The 12824-nt window shown below is 43.9% G+C and overlaps 1 pseudogene; it reads right to left on the bottom strand.

Annotated features, from left to right (window-relative positions):
* Nucleotides 1–4711: 4711 nt before the first annotated feature.
* Nucleotides 4712–5271, bottom strand: LOC136329029 (ubiquitin-conjugating enzyme E2 L3 pseudogene; annotated as a pseudogene).
* Nucleotides 5272–12824: the final 7553 nt, after the last annotated feature.

Genomic DNA, 12824 nt, shown 5'->3' with positions numbered 1-12824 from the left:
TATTTTGTTACAGCAGCCCTAACGAAATAATCCAGGATCCCTGTGCTGCCAGAATTTCTGTTTTGGTGGGTGACAAAAAAAGCGGCAAGCATCAGAGGGGAGGCCAGGGAACCCTAGGCATCCAGAGGTGGGGCATCTGTTCAGACTACAGAGGGTGGGGTCAGCAAAGAATACCCAGAAGACATGTTCCTGAAGGACAAGTAGGAAGTAACTAGCAGTTAACATGTCAACATAAGCAGACGCAGAGAGACATCGGCATGGAGACAAGAAAGCACACAACACCAGGGAATGGCGAATTATTTGAAATGCAATGGTGGTAGAAAATGCAAGTGCTATTATGTGGTTCTGCCACAAACCCATTAGTTTAGAGAGAGGAGACATTATTAATGACAACAATGATAACATTTATATTTCATAGCACTTTACAGTCTGACAAAACACTTTCTCTTAGCTTATCTCTCAGGGTCGTCAGGAGAATTGAACCATTTTACATGCAAGGCAAATGAGGGTTGAGAGGCTAAATGGCTTGGCCACAGCCTTACAGGAAGTCAATGGGAGAGTAGGCTGAAGCTCAGGGCCTTTTCTTCCTAGTTGCAAGTGGGGTGGAGTGTCGGAGGGCCCTTTGCAAAGCACAGCTGTTTTCTTGCCTCTGGCTTTGCTCTGGAGATGCAGTTGGGCAGCCTGGGGACAGCAGGTTCAGGTACGGTTGGTCCTACCTAACAGACAGGAAGGAGCCAGAGGAGTAGAAGCCAGACCAGTTACTAGACCACAACATTCTAAATACACCACGTCCTGGAACAACGGAAGAACTCTGGCCTCTGTTTATCTTCTCATTCAATTCCCTGATTAAAGAGCAGTTAAGGTCTCTTTATCTGTCAAATGGAGATGGAGAAATAATACCACATGTCCTCCTGCCCTCCCTGCCCCTCAGGCAGGACGTTCTATAACTCCAGGAACCCCTCCCCGGGAGGCACACGGGGGCCGCTTGTCTGGGACTTGTGCAGCATCACAGGGGTATCCTTTAGTGTGGATGTGATAGAAACATGAAAGAAGAATTTTAAAAATGCAAGGTGTTTTACAAATGCAAGACAGTCTTTTTTTTTCTTTTTAGCAAGAGAGACAGAGACAGAGAGAGAGAGACAGAGAGGGACAGACAGACAGGAAGGCAGAGAGATGAGAAGCATCAACTTGTAGTTGCGGCACCTTAGTTGTTCATTGATTGCTTTTTCATATGTGCCTTAATGGGGGGGGGGGTGGCTCCAACCAAGCTTGTGACCCCTTGCTCAAGCCAGTGACCTTAGGGTCATGTCTGTTATTTCAAGTTTAAGCCAGAGACCCCACACTCAAGCTGGTGAACCCACGCTCAAGCTGTATGAGCACATGCTCAAGCCAGTGAGTGACCTTGAGGATTCGAACCTAAGTCCTTCCTCTGCATCCCAGGGCTATGCTCTATGCGCTGGGCCACCAACTGGTTAGGCAAGACAGTCTTTTTATCTGTTTGAGATAGATTGTGCTTACATCCTGGAGAAGGGGAGAAAGGACAGATCTGGAACAGTGCTTCTCCCTCATTCTTCATCTGTGTCTCTGTAGCAGATGTGGTAGATGTCCTGCCATATTCCTTGATCTGACCAGCGCCCAGGTCTCTTGGCCAGAGGAGATGTTAGTGACCACTATGCCCTTGCCTTCTGTAGAAGTACCATGGAGTTAATGTTACCAGGGAACAGCTCTCAACCATAGTCTAGTGGGATTTGGTGGATAAGTATCCCAATTCCTTCCTCTCTTGTAAGGTAACTACATTGGTTCTTACTGTTTTCCAGTTGAATTAAGCAAGACAAACACTATGGTTGTCTATAATGATGACTTGCTTAATCTCACAATTTTTTTTTTTTAGTATTTGTTATTTCCCTAATTCATTTCTCTACTCCTCTACCAATGTTTCCTGGAGTCACCTCCCAAAGAGAAAACTTGTACTCCAATCCCTGCCTCATGGTTTGCTTTTGGGGAATCCCAAATTAGGACAATGTTCTCTGTCCAATGAGTTATTTACTGCTTTGGGCATTGTGAAAGGAGACGGGGAGGAGAAAGGAGAGAGATACATAAATATCATTCATCCATTCATTGACTCAGCAAATATTTACAAGGACTACGCTTGGGACAAGCTAGAAATATCATGTCCTAGGGCTTTGAAGAACCATTCAACACTCAAATCCCAGCTCATACATGGAGCCAGCACTGGATTGGAGGTGGGAGGGAGAGAGTGTTAGGAGAGGAGGATTCATGTGAAGGAGGTTGGGACTCAAAAAAGAGAAGAAAAGTTTGACCGATGATGGCGCAGTGGATAGAGAGTCAACCTGGGACACTGAGGTCCCAGGTTAGAAACCTCGAGGTTGCCGGCTTGAGCATGGGATCATTAACATGATCCCATGGTTACTGGCTTCAGCTCCAAGGTCTCTGGCTCGAAGCCCAAGGTTGCTGGATAGAGCAAGGGGTCACTGGCTTGCATGGAGCCCTCCTCTCCACCCTCTCTACCCCAGGTTAAGGCACATATGAGGATCAGTCAATGAACAACTAAAGTGGCGCAACTACTAGCTGATGCTTCTCGCCTCTCTCCCTTCCTGTCTCTCTCTAAAAAAAGAAGAGGCTGGGAGAGGAGAAGACAGAAGTTCTGGGAGTGTGGAGAGGTGAATGGAAAGAGAAAATAAAGGCCAGTGCATAGGAATGAATTCATTAGTGAAAAGGGCAAAGGCTCTGGGTGAGTACATATGTGTCATCTTGGTGAGCACTCAGCTATTGGGGGCTGAAAAGGGTCTCAGAGGTCATCAGCAGATATCCTCCATTTTACTCCCCCAAACTGATTTTCATGACCCTTTATGCTGTGAGTGATTTCTCTCTCTCTCTCTCTCTCTCTCTCTCTCTCTCTCTCTCTCTCGTATTTTTCAGAAGTGAGAACCGGGGAGGCAGACAGACAGACTCCCGCATGTGCCCAACCGGGATCCACCGGGCATGCCCACTAGGGGGCAATGCTCTGTTGCAACCAGAGCCATTCTAGTGCCTGAGGTGGAGACCATGCAGCCATCCTCAGCACCAGGGCCAAATTTGCTCCAATGGAGCCTTGGCTATGGGAGGGGAAGAGAGAGACAGAGAGAAAAGGGGAAGGGATGGAGAAGTAGATGGGCGCCTCTCCTGTGTGCCCTGGCCAAGAATCGAACCTGGGACTTCCACACGCCGAGCCGATACTCTACTACTGAGCAAACAGGCCAGGGCCTGATTTTTCTCTTGAGAGAAATAAGGCTGGATCTGTTTATTAAACTTTTTTTTCATTATTGCCCAGGAATCTTTTTAGACATTTTCCCCAATTATATCTTCCAGTGAAATCTTAATACCACATATGTAGTATATCTATTATGTACTATATATCTGTTTATGTGCTACGTCCATGGAAAAAGCAGGATTTTTCTCAAGCCCCAAAACCAATATTTGTCCCCTTGGGGGCGATATTGCCCTTATTGAGGATGAATGAGACAGAGATACCAAAAATGGCCAGGTTACTGGGGCTTGAAATTCAGGCACAGAAACTCAATTTGGTGGAGTAAGCAATAGAGAGCCATAGTAGGTTCTTGAGCAGGGGGATGCAGTGAGAAAAGAAGTGAAGAGTCTGTCCCATAAAATAGTATCCATTAACACTGTGCTAGCTGTTCTGTCAGCCCTGTCAATATCATTAAGAAAAAGGTCAACATCGCCCTCCTATTACCTTACAAGATAGGGAGAGACAAACAATGTTTAATATATGTACAAATAATTATTTATTAGAGTTGTAACAAATTTTGTTGTTTCGTTTAACCAATATTTTATAGTGCTTGTTATGGTCTATACAAGTGTCAGTTCATTAATCCTATAAGAGAGATATAGTTAATTATACCCATTTTACAGATGGGGATACTGAGGCATAGAAAGTCCCTTCCCAAAAGGCATAAGACTTGCAGTGGTGGAGCGGAGATTCAAATCCAGGCAGTCTGGCTCCAGAGTCAGTGTTCTAAACTGCTACAGGCACATGACTTGAAAAATAGAACTTATTTGTGTGTAACCGTAATTCATCCTGTGCCCAGTGTGGGGTGCCAATACAGATTCATGGACCTCTTGCCATAACTCAGATGGAGCCAAGGGCTGCAAGTTGGAAACTGGTGAACTAGAAGATTTTTTTTAAAGTCTGTTTGACTCTGAAGTTCTTAATTCCAATAAAATTTTTAAAAGGGCATGGAAGAAAAAAAAAAAAAAAAAAAAAAAGGGCATGGAAGTTAAGGCCCTCTTCATTTCAGCTCATATAACTAGAACGAGCCAGATGATCTCAGGCTCCCTTTCCAGCAGTGAGCAGAAGAGGCACCCACCTCAGTGCTATATGCAAATGAAATTTAACACAGGGGCAGTAACTGCGCCCTGTATGAGAGTCTCTAGTGAAGAATGTGTGGACCCCTGGGCTTGGAAGTGGAGAGGCAGGGCCACCAAAAGCACATGCTCGTGCGTTACTGGTTAGCCACCTCTGAACTTTTCTCTCCCCACTCTTTTTTTTTTTTTTTTTTTAGAACATCTTAAATTTTTAATCCTTTCTTTACAGGTTACCTAGATCACTTTTGATTAAGAAAAGTGTAGAAAGTTAGTAACTGCCACAGCGAACACCAGGCAGTGGCACCTGTCAATTTTCCACAGAGTCCTGTTTTGCGGGATGTCTCTGCACTGCTCGGGGTCTCTGCTCACACTCGCTGGAATCAATTGTGGCAGATTTTAGTCCACAGGTCGCTTTTCCCCATATTTCTTTGTAAACTCTTCAGCATTCTTACAGAATTTTTTACGGTCCTTAGAGTATTCTTCAGCTAGGTCAGCCCGAAGTGGGTGCTCGGGCTGGGGGTCATTCACCAGTGCTATGAGGGACTGGATTACTTGGTCGGTTTTGGTTGCTGGCTTCCAGTTTTCAGCACTAATTACTGGCAGGCAGACCTGCCCCTTTTCATCGATGTTGGGATGATAGATCTTTGTTTTAAATGTGATCTTCCGTGGTTTGAATGGGTACTCTGCTGGAAAGTTTATTTCGATTCTGAAGGCTCCCTTATCATAGGGAGGGTTGTCAGGAACAATAAGCCCTTGCCAAGTCAATAAATTAGCTTCATCAACCTGGATGTTACGGAAGTTTTTCATTCCACATTTGCGGATTTCTTCAAGCTCCTTCATCAGCCTCCTGCTAGCCGCCATCTTGGATCTGGTGCTGCTGCTTTCCCAGTGTGCATCGTGGCCCTCCCGGCGGCTCTCTCCCCACTCTTTTGATGGTTACCAATGAATGAGATAGATTTTTAAAAATAATAATTTTTGCTTACACAGGATTCAGATACCGGCCATAATCTATAATTTTTCCCTTTAATAAAAATATTTAGCCTGACCATGTGGTGGCTCAGTGGATGGAGGTCGGAATGGGATGCGGAGGATCGAGGTTCGAAACCCCGAGGTCGCCAGCTTGAGCGCGGGCTCATCTGGTTTGAGCAAAGGCTCACCAGCTTAAACCCAAGGTCGCTGGCTCCAGCAAGGGGTTACTCCGTCTACTGAAGGCCCTCGGTCAAGGCACATATGAGAAAGCAGTCAATGAACAACTAAGGTGTAGCAACGAAAAACTAATGATTGATGCTTCTCATCTCTCCATTCCTGTCTGTCTCTATCTGTCCCTCTCTGACTCTCTCTCTCTGTCTCTGTAAAAAAAAAAAAAAAAAAAAAGTGACACAACAAAAAACTGATGATCGATGCTTCTTATCTCTCTCGGTTCTGTCTGTCTGTCCCTATCTATCCGTCTCTCTGATTCTCATTCTAAAACAAACAAACAAACAAATTCAAAAACTCATTTATCCTTAGAGGTCTTATCCTACTGCTCTAGGAGGAGTCTAAGATACCAGTTTGAAGGGTAATGAACTAAACCCATAAGAAATCCCTCTCCAAACCTATGTTGTTGCTGTCCCGTTACTGAACACCTACTGCCTGCCGGCACCGTACTAGGTCCTGGAAAGGCAGAGATCAACAAGTCATAGCTCTTGCCCTTGAGGAACTCACAGATGAGTAGGGAAGACTGATATATACAGAAATCATTGCAGTGCAGCAGATATATTAATATATATACACCACATGTTCCATGATATTTTTAGCCTGTAGATTTTTTGCACATGTTGTTCCCAAGGATGGGAATGTGTTTTCTTGGCTTTTGGCAGGCTGATAGTGCACAGAGAAGGAGTCCCTAACCTAGTAGGGAAATATCAGAGAAGGCTCCCTGCAGGAGGAATGTGTAGACTGAGACTTAAAAGGATTAGCCTCCAGTTTGTAAGTCCGCGTCTCTGGTTAGTCTTCCTGACCCCATTGACTGAATGGTATGTGCCTTCTTTGTGCTCCTTAGCCTCCTAGAAAAAAAGTAAACATTTGTGACTGCGGAACAAATAGCACTCATTGATATCTTGTAAGTATCTATAAACTAGTTACCTTCTCCACAAGACTGAGCTCTCCTAGGGAAAGGAGTGTGTAGGGTTTATCTTTTCATCTTCACCAATAGGGGAAGTGTCTTGCCAAGATAAGCCCTCACTGGGTGTTTCCAAATTCAAGGATGGATGGAGGCATGGATAGATGATGGATGGCATGGGTGGATGAATGGTGAGTGTTGGGGTATCTGGGAGCACATAAAAGAAAGTAAACAACAGTGTCCAAATGGAGCTAAGTGGACAAGTAGGACAGAAGGATCAGTGACACTTTCATAACGTTGAGCCTTAAACAAGAGTCAGTGCTGTGCTTTTCAAATTGTAGGGCACCTATGAAATCACTTGGGGGTCTTGTTAAAATGAAGTACCTAATTCAGTAGGTCTGGGATAGAGCAGCACATTCTGCATTTTAAACAAGCTCCAGGGGATACTGCTGCTATTGGCCCTCTGGGTGAACTTTTGAGTGCCAATAACATTTGGAGTGTTAGGGGAAGAGGAGAAGATGATCTAAATCAGGGGTAGTCAACCTTTTTATACCTACCACCCCCTTTTGTATCTCTGTTAGTAGTAAAATTTTCTAACCGCCCACCGGTTCCACAGTAATGGTGATTTATAAAGTAGGGAAGTAACTTTACTTTATAAAATTTATAAAGCAGAGTTACAGCAAGTTAAAACATATAATAATAATTACTTACCAAGTACTTTATGTTGGATTTTCGTTAAGTTTGGCAGAATAAATCTTTATAAAACAACTTACTATAGTTAAATCTATCTTTTTATTTATATTGTACTTTGGTTGCTCTGCTACCACCCACCATGAAAGCTGGAACGCCCACTAGTGGGCGGTAGGGGCCAGGTTGACTACCACTGATCTAAACGGATGGAACTGTTGGGAGGTATGCTGGCTCAACCATGGTGCAAGCAGGAACCTCAGTGTCACATGCTGGGGAGGAAGATGAAGGGAGAGGGGAGGCCACAGTCTAGTAGACACACAGTACGGTCTCTGAGGGTATAGGAAGCTCAGGCTTTCATGGAGAGTCCAGGAGGCCTGAAGCAATGGACACGGCACCCATAGCTGAGATACGTGAAAGGTAGCAGAGGAGAGAACTGGTGTTTCTCGAATATTTATGTACCTCTATTTATATCCTAACCTATATTCATACCTGTATCTATCTATCCCTTTCATTTTTGTTTTCATATCAGCCCTGAGGAGGTTCAGAAAATGAAGATTCTTTCCCCTCCCTCCCTCCTTCCCTCTCTCCCTTCCTTCCTCCCTTCTTTCCTTTCTTCTTCTCTCTCTCTATTCTTTCTTCCTTTTGCTCTTTTCTTTTAATTGCACTTTCTTTGCCTGTTTTTAAGTTGGTTACTTCACTATTGCAGATGCAATTCCTGCTGAAAGTTACATAGAAAAACATTCTTTTTTTACTAGTATTCACTTTAAAAAGGAGAGAGAGAGAGAGAGAGAGAGAAAGAGGGAATAGCAGAAAGCATCAACTCCCATATGTGCCTTCATCAGGCAAGCCCAGGGTTTCAAACTGGTGACCTCAGCATTCCAGGTTGACGCTTTACACACTGCGCCACCACAGGTCAGGCCCTTTTGTTGTCTTAATTTATGCCATTGATCACAGAGGAAGTGAAGCATAAATCTTTAGTACTATAATTGAAAATAAGATGTTTTGGCCCTGGCCGGTTGGCTCAGTGGTAGAGCATCAGCCTGGCGTGCAGGAGTCCTGGGTTCGATTCCTAGCCAGGGCACACAAGAGAAGTGCCCATCTGCTTCTCTACCCCTTCCCCCTCTCTTTCCTCTCTGTCTCTCTCTTCCCCTCCTGCAGCCAAGGCTCCATTGGAGCAAAGTTGGCTCAGGCACTCAGGATGGCTCCATGATCTCTGCCTCAGGCGCTAGAATGGCTCTGGTTGCAACAGAGCAATACCCTAGATGGGCAGAGCATCGCCCCCTGGTGGGCATGCCAGGTGGATCTCGGTTGGGTGCATGCGGGAGTCTGTCTGTCTGCCTCCCCGTTTCCAACTTTGGAAAAATACCCAAAAAACCCCAAACAAACAAACAAAAAAAACCAACAACAACAAAAGAAAGAAAATAAGATGTTTTGAACTAAAAAAAGAAAAAGAAAAGAAACAAAAATGGAGATTCAGAAAGCTTAGGTTGCTTGTCCCAGGTCTTACAACTAGTGACAGATGGTACTCCCGCCAAGGCTAAGTAGGTATGAAAACCCTAAAAGTAGACAGAGGGTCAGAGAAGAGCTCTCAACCCAGTGAGGAATTCAGGTATAAATGAGACATTTGGAACCTCCTGCTGTTGCCGAGGTGGGGTTAGTAAACCAGGATTCTGGAAGGCTGGAATCTAAGAGTGGGTGAGAGCAGGGTCCTGGGGGCTCCTACCAGGTTCTGGGAGCAGTCCAACCCCACACTCCCAGACCAACCAAAGCAAGAGCTACAGTCCAAGGACCCACTTCCGTCCAGATGACTCCATGGCAAAACCTGCAGGAGAAGCAGGCCATGCTGGCCGGTGAGGAGGCCTGGTCAAGATGAAGAAGGTGGAGGGGAGGGGTGTTTTATTAACTTGGTAAACACATGGAGAGAATCTAATAGAAATGAAGAAAGAACATTACTTAAATTCTAACAGATTTCCTGTCCTCTGACATAATAAAATTACAGCCTTCTTGAGGCATCCATAAGTTCTTTTTGAGCTACTCTATATAAAGGATCTCCCCACCCCCATCTATTATTTAATGTTGACTAGAGACTACCCATGCAATCTCCAAGGGTTGCAACTTTCAACTAGGAAACATCTAAAATAAAATATGTTTGTTTTAAGGATGGAATTGATCCATTTAATTTGTAAGTAGTGCTGTTATTCCAATTCACTATGTTATGACCCATTTAGTCCCTTTGTCAGAAAACTAAAGACATATTTAAAAATCTATATTTTAGCCTGACCAGGCAGTGGTGCAATGGATAGAGTGTTGGATTAGGATGTGGAGGACCCAGGTTCGAGACCCCAAGGTCGCCAGCTTGAGCGTGGGCTCATCTGGTTTGAGCATGGCTCACCAGCTTGAGCTCAAGGTCGCTGGCTCAAGCAAGGGGTCACTTACTCTGCTGTAGTCCCCCTGGTCAAGGCACATATGAGAAATCAATCAATGAACAACTTAAGGAGCCGCAACGAAGAATTGATTCTTCTCATCTCTCTCCCTTCCTGTCTGTCTGTCCCTATCTGTCCCTCTCTCTGACTCTCTCTGTCTCTGCCACAAAAAAAATCTATATTTTATATATAACTCTGTACAAACTAGGATTAAATAGGAATTGCCTAAGAAAACATAAAAATAAACTGTATTCTGTCTAAAATAAAAATGACAGTGTTTAGAGAACCTGTCTCATGTACCTGTTCTCCTCAGGGTTGAGAGTATACGTGAGCAGTCAAGGGAAACAGAAGCTATGACACTGAAAGAATTGTCTATGTGGGTAAAGAAATCACAGAATTATGATGGGGATAGTGTTGGGAGGGTCATAGCGAACCAGGAGCTAACTCAGCAATCTGAGTGTTGGTAGAGGATTGTAATAAGGAGGGTGGTAGGCAGCATGGTCTGATGATGTGAGAGTCACTGCTGAGGCTTAAAGGGTCCTTAAAAAGTCTTTTAATTCCTGACCTGTGGTGGCGCAGTGGATAAAGCATCGACCTGGAAATGCTGAGGTCGCCGGTTCGAAACCCTTGGCTTGCCTGGTCAAAGCACATATGAGAGTTAATGCTTCCAGCTCCTCCCCCCTTCTCTCTCTCTGTCTCTCTCTCTCCTCTCTAAAAATAAATAAATAAATAAAAATTAAAAAAAAAGTCTTTTAATTCCTTTCACTCAGGGATTTAAAATAGAGACTTGATGACAAACAATTAGGATAGTTATATTTACTTGATTTAACAGATGTATAGTGCTTATTGTGAATTAGGCATTGTTCTGAGTACTTTCACAAATACTAAGTCACTGAATCCTCTGAGGTAGATATTATTGCTGTCTCCATTTTTCCTTTTCTTTTAAATTTTTAAAAAGACTTTATTTATTAATTTTAGAGAAAGAGGGAGAGAGAGGGGGAAAGAGATAAAGAGAGAGAGAGAGAGAGAGAGAGAGAGAGAGAGATGAAGAGAGAGGGAAGGAGGAACAGGAAACATCAACTCCCATATGTGCCTTGACCAGGCAAGCCCAGGGTTTTGAACTGGCGACCTCAGTGTTCCAGGTTGATACTTTATCCACTGTGTCAAGCTTGTCCCCATTTCTCAGCGAGGAAACTTAGAGACATAGAAAGAGCTTAGGTTACTGCCTGAACCTTAAGAAACACATAGTTCAGTTGGGATACTAAGTCCCAAAGAGGTGAAGAGAGTCCAAAAGAAGCAGGAAGGGATAAGAGCCTTATCTCCTGAGTCTCAACTCACTACTTTTATTGCATAACATCTCAACCCTCGCTCAAATATAAGATTTTAGAAACAAAAGGGTCATTTTACTGACATCTTCTCTAATCCATGGTACCTCAACTAGACTTTGCACATTCTATTTGTGCTCTTATCCCACTGTCTTGAGAATATTTGTTCCTGATTTCCCTATGAAATTTCAAGTTGCTGCAAGGCAGCAACTATGTTTTTCTCCCTCTTGTGTGAGCAGCAGCTGAGCACAGCAGCTAACATATACTGGGACTCTGTGATGTTTGTTAATTAAGTGAATGGATTAAATCCCCCCAAAATCACCTTGAATCTTTCCTGACTGCCAGTGCTTTGTGACCTTGGGTTTGTCTCTCTGACACCATGGAAACCTGATCTGGAGGCATCACAATGTCACCTGTCCTGTCTGATGGCTCTCCATGCCCTTACTGTTTCATCACTGCAAGCTGTCCCTCATTTGTTCTGGGCTGGGCACTATGCCAGGGAGATATCTGACTGGTGGTTCTCTGCAGAACAGCCTTGAGCTTCTGTTTTCATAGTTGTTTTAGTTCCTAGGTTGTTGTTTTTGTATATATATATATATGTAGACACCAGGAGTTTCATAGATTCTTCTTTGTCTCTGTGTTTCAGACTAAATGCAATGTCCTTGAGTGATTAAGCGGCACATATAGGGTGGGGCAAAAGTAGGTTTACATTTGTTTGCATGGAAAATAATGTAATAATTAATGAAGGTTAATACAAGAATAAACTCGCTGTTTTGCGTACTCACAACTGTAAAACTACATTTATGCCACCCTGTAAAGGGCAAGAACTTATTATTTAAATTTATTTTGAGCCTGACCAGGCAGTGGCGCAATGGATAGAGTGTCAGACTGGGATGTGGAGGACCCAGGCTCGAGACCCCGAGGTCGCCAGCTTGAGTGCAGGCTCATCCGGCTTGAGCAAAAAGCTCACCAGCTTGAACTCAAGGCTCGAGCAAGGGGTTACTCAGTCTACTGAAGGCCCCTGGTCAAGGCACACATTAGAAAGCAATCAATGAACAACTAAGGTGTCGCAACAAAAAACTGATGATTAATGCTTCTCATCTCTCTCTCGTTCCTGTCTGTCTGTCCCTGTCTGTCCCTTTCTCTGACTCTCTCTGTCCCTGTAAAAAAATTATTTTGAGTAAATTAACAATTTGTGAAGCATTTCTTATGTGTTAGGTATCTTGCATCCATGATCTCATTTAAATGTTCAAGAAATTTCTGTGAAAGAGACATTATCCTCATTCTACAGATGGTGAAAATGGAGACTCACAGGGGCCAAGTGATTGATCTACAGTTATGCAGCCAGTGAACAGTGGAGCCCAAAGATATGTGTATGATAGAAAAATGACTACTCAGCTGCCATCCAAAACTAGGCAGGCCTGAAGGAGGAGGAAGGCTTGAAACAGAAGTTCTCATCCTCCATCGTGAGGTTGTAGTTAATTAGCTTGCTATTCTCTCTCTTAATGGCTTCCTGATCTTTACTTTGAAATGTAGCAAAAAGTTTACTTTTGCAGGAATGCCAGAAAAAGCTTACATTGGGGAGACCCTGACAATTAGAGAAGTTTAAATCACAACAGTTGTTTGCAAAAGCTTAGCCACAGGTCCAGGGGAACCAGGGCCCAGCTGTCTTCAAGATTTACAAAGGACACCAGATAGGACCATACTGTACTGATTAGGCCTGTGCTACATCAGAAAAAAAAAAAAATTGCAAAGGAGGTGTTTCTTTGGCTGAATCGCCTCCTCCTGCTCACATCAAGTCAGGGATCAAGGCAACAAACCAAAATATTCTGAGCATGTCCAGGTGCACCCGACCCCATGCCAGCAAATGTCTGTAGCAACTCCTAAATCTAATGCTCCCTC

Source organism: Saccopteryx bilineata, chromosome 3 (assembly GCF_036850765.1).
Source record: "Saccopteryx bilineata isolate mSacBil1 chromosome 3, mSacBil1_pri_phased_curated, whole genome shotgun sequence".
NCBI lineage: Eukaryota > Metazoa > Chordata > Mammalia > Chiroptera > Emballonuridae > Saccopteryx > Saccopteryx bilineata.
This window is presented reverse-complemented; position numbering and strand designations above follow the sequence as displayed.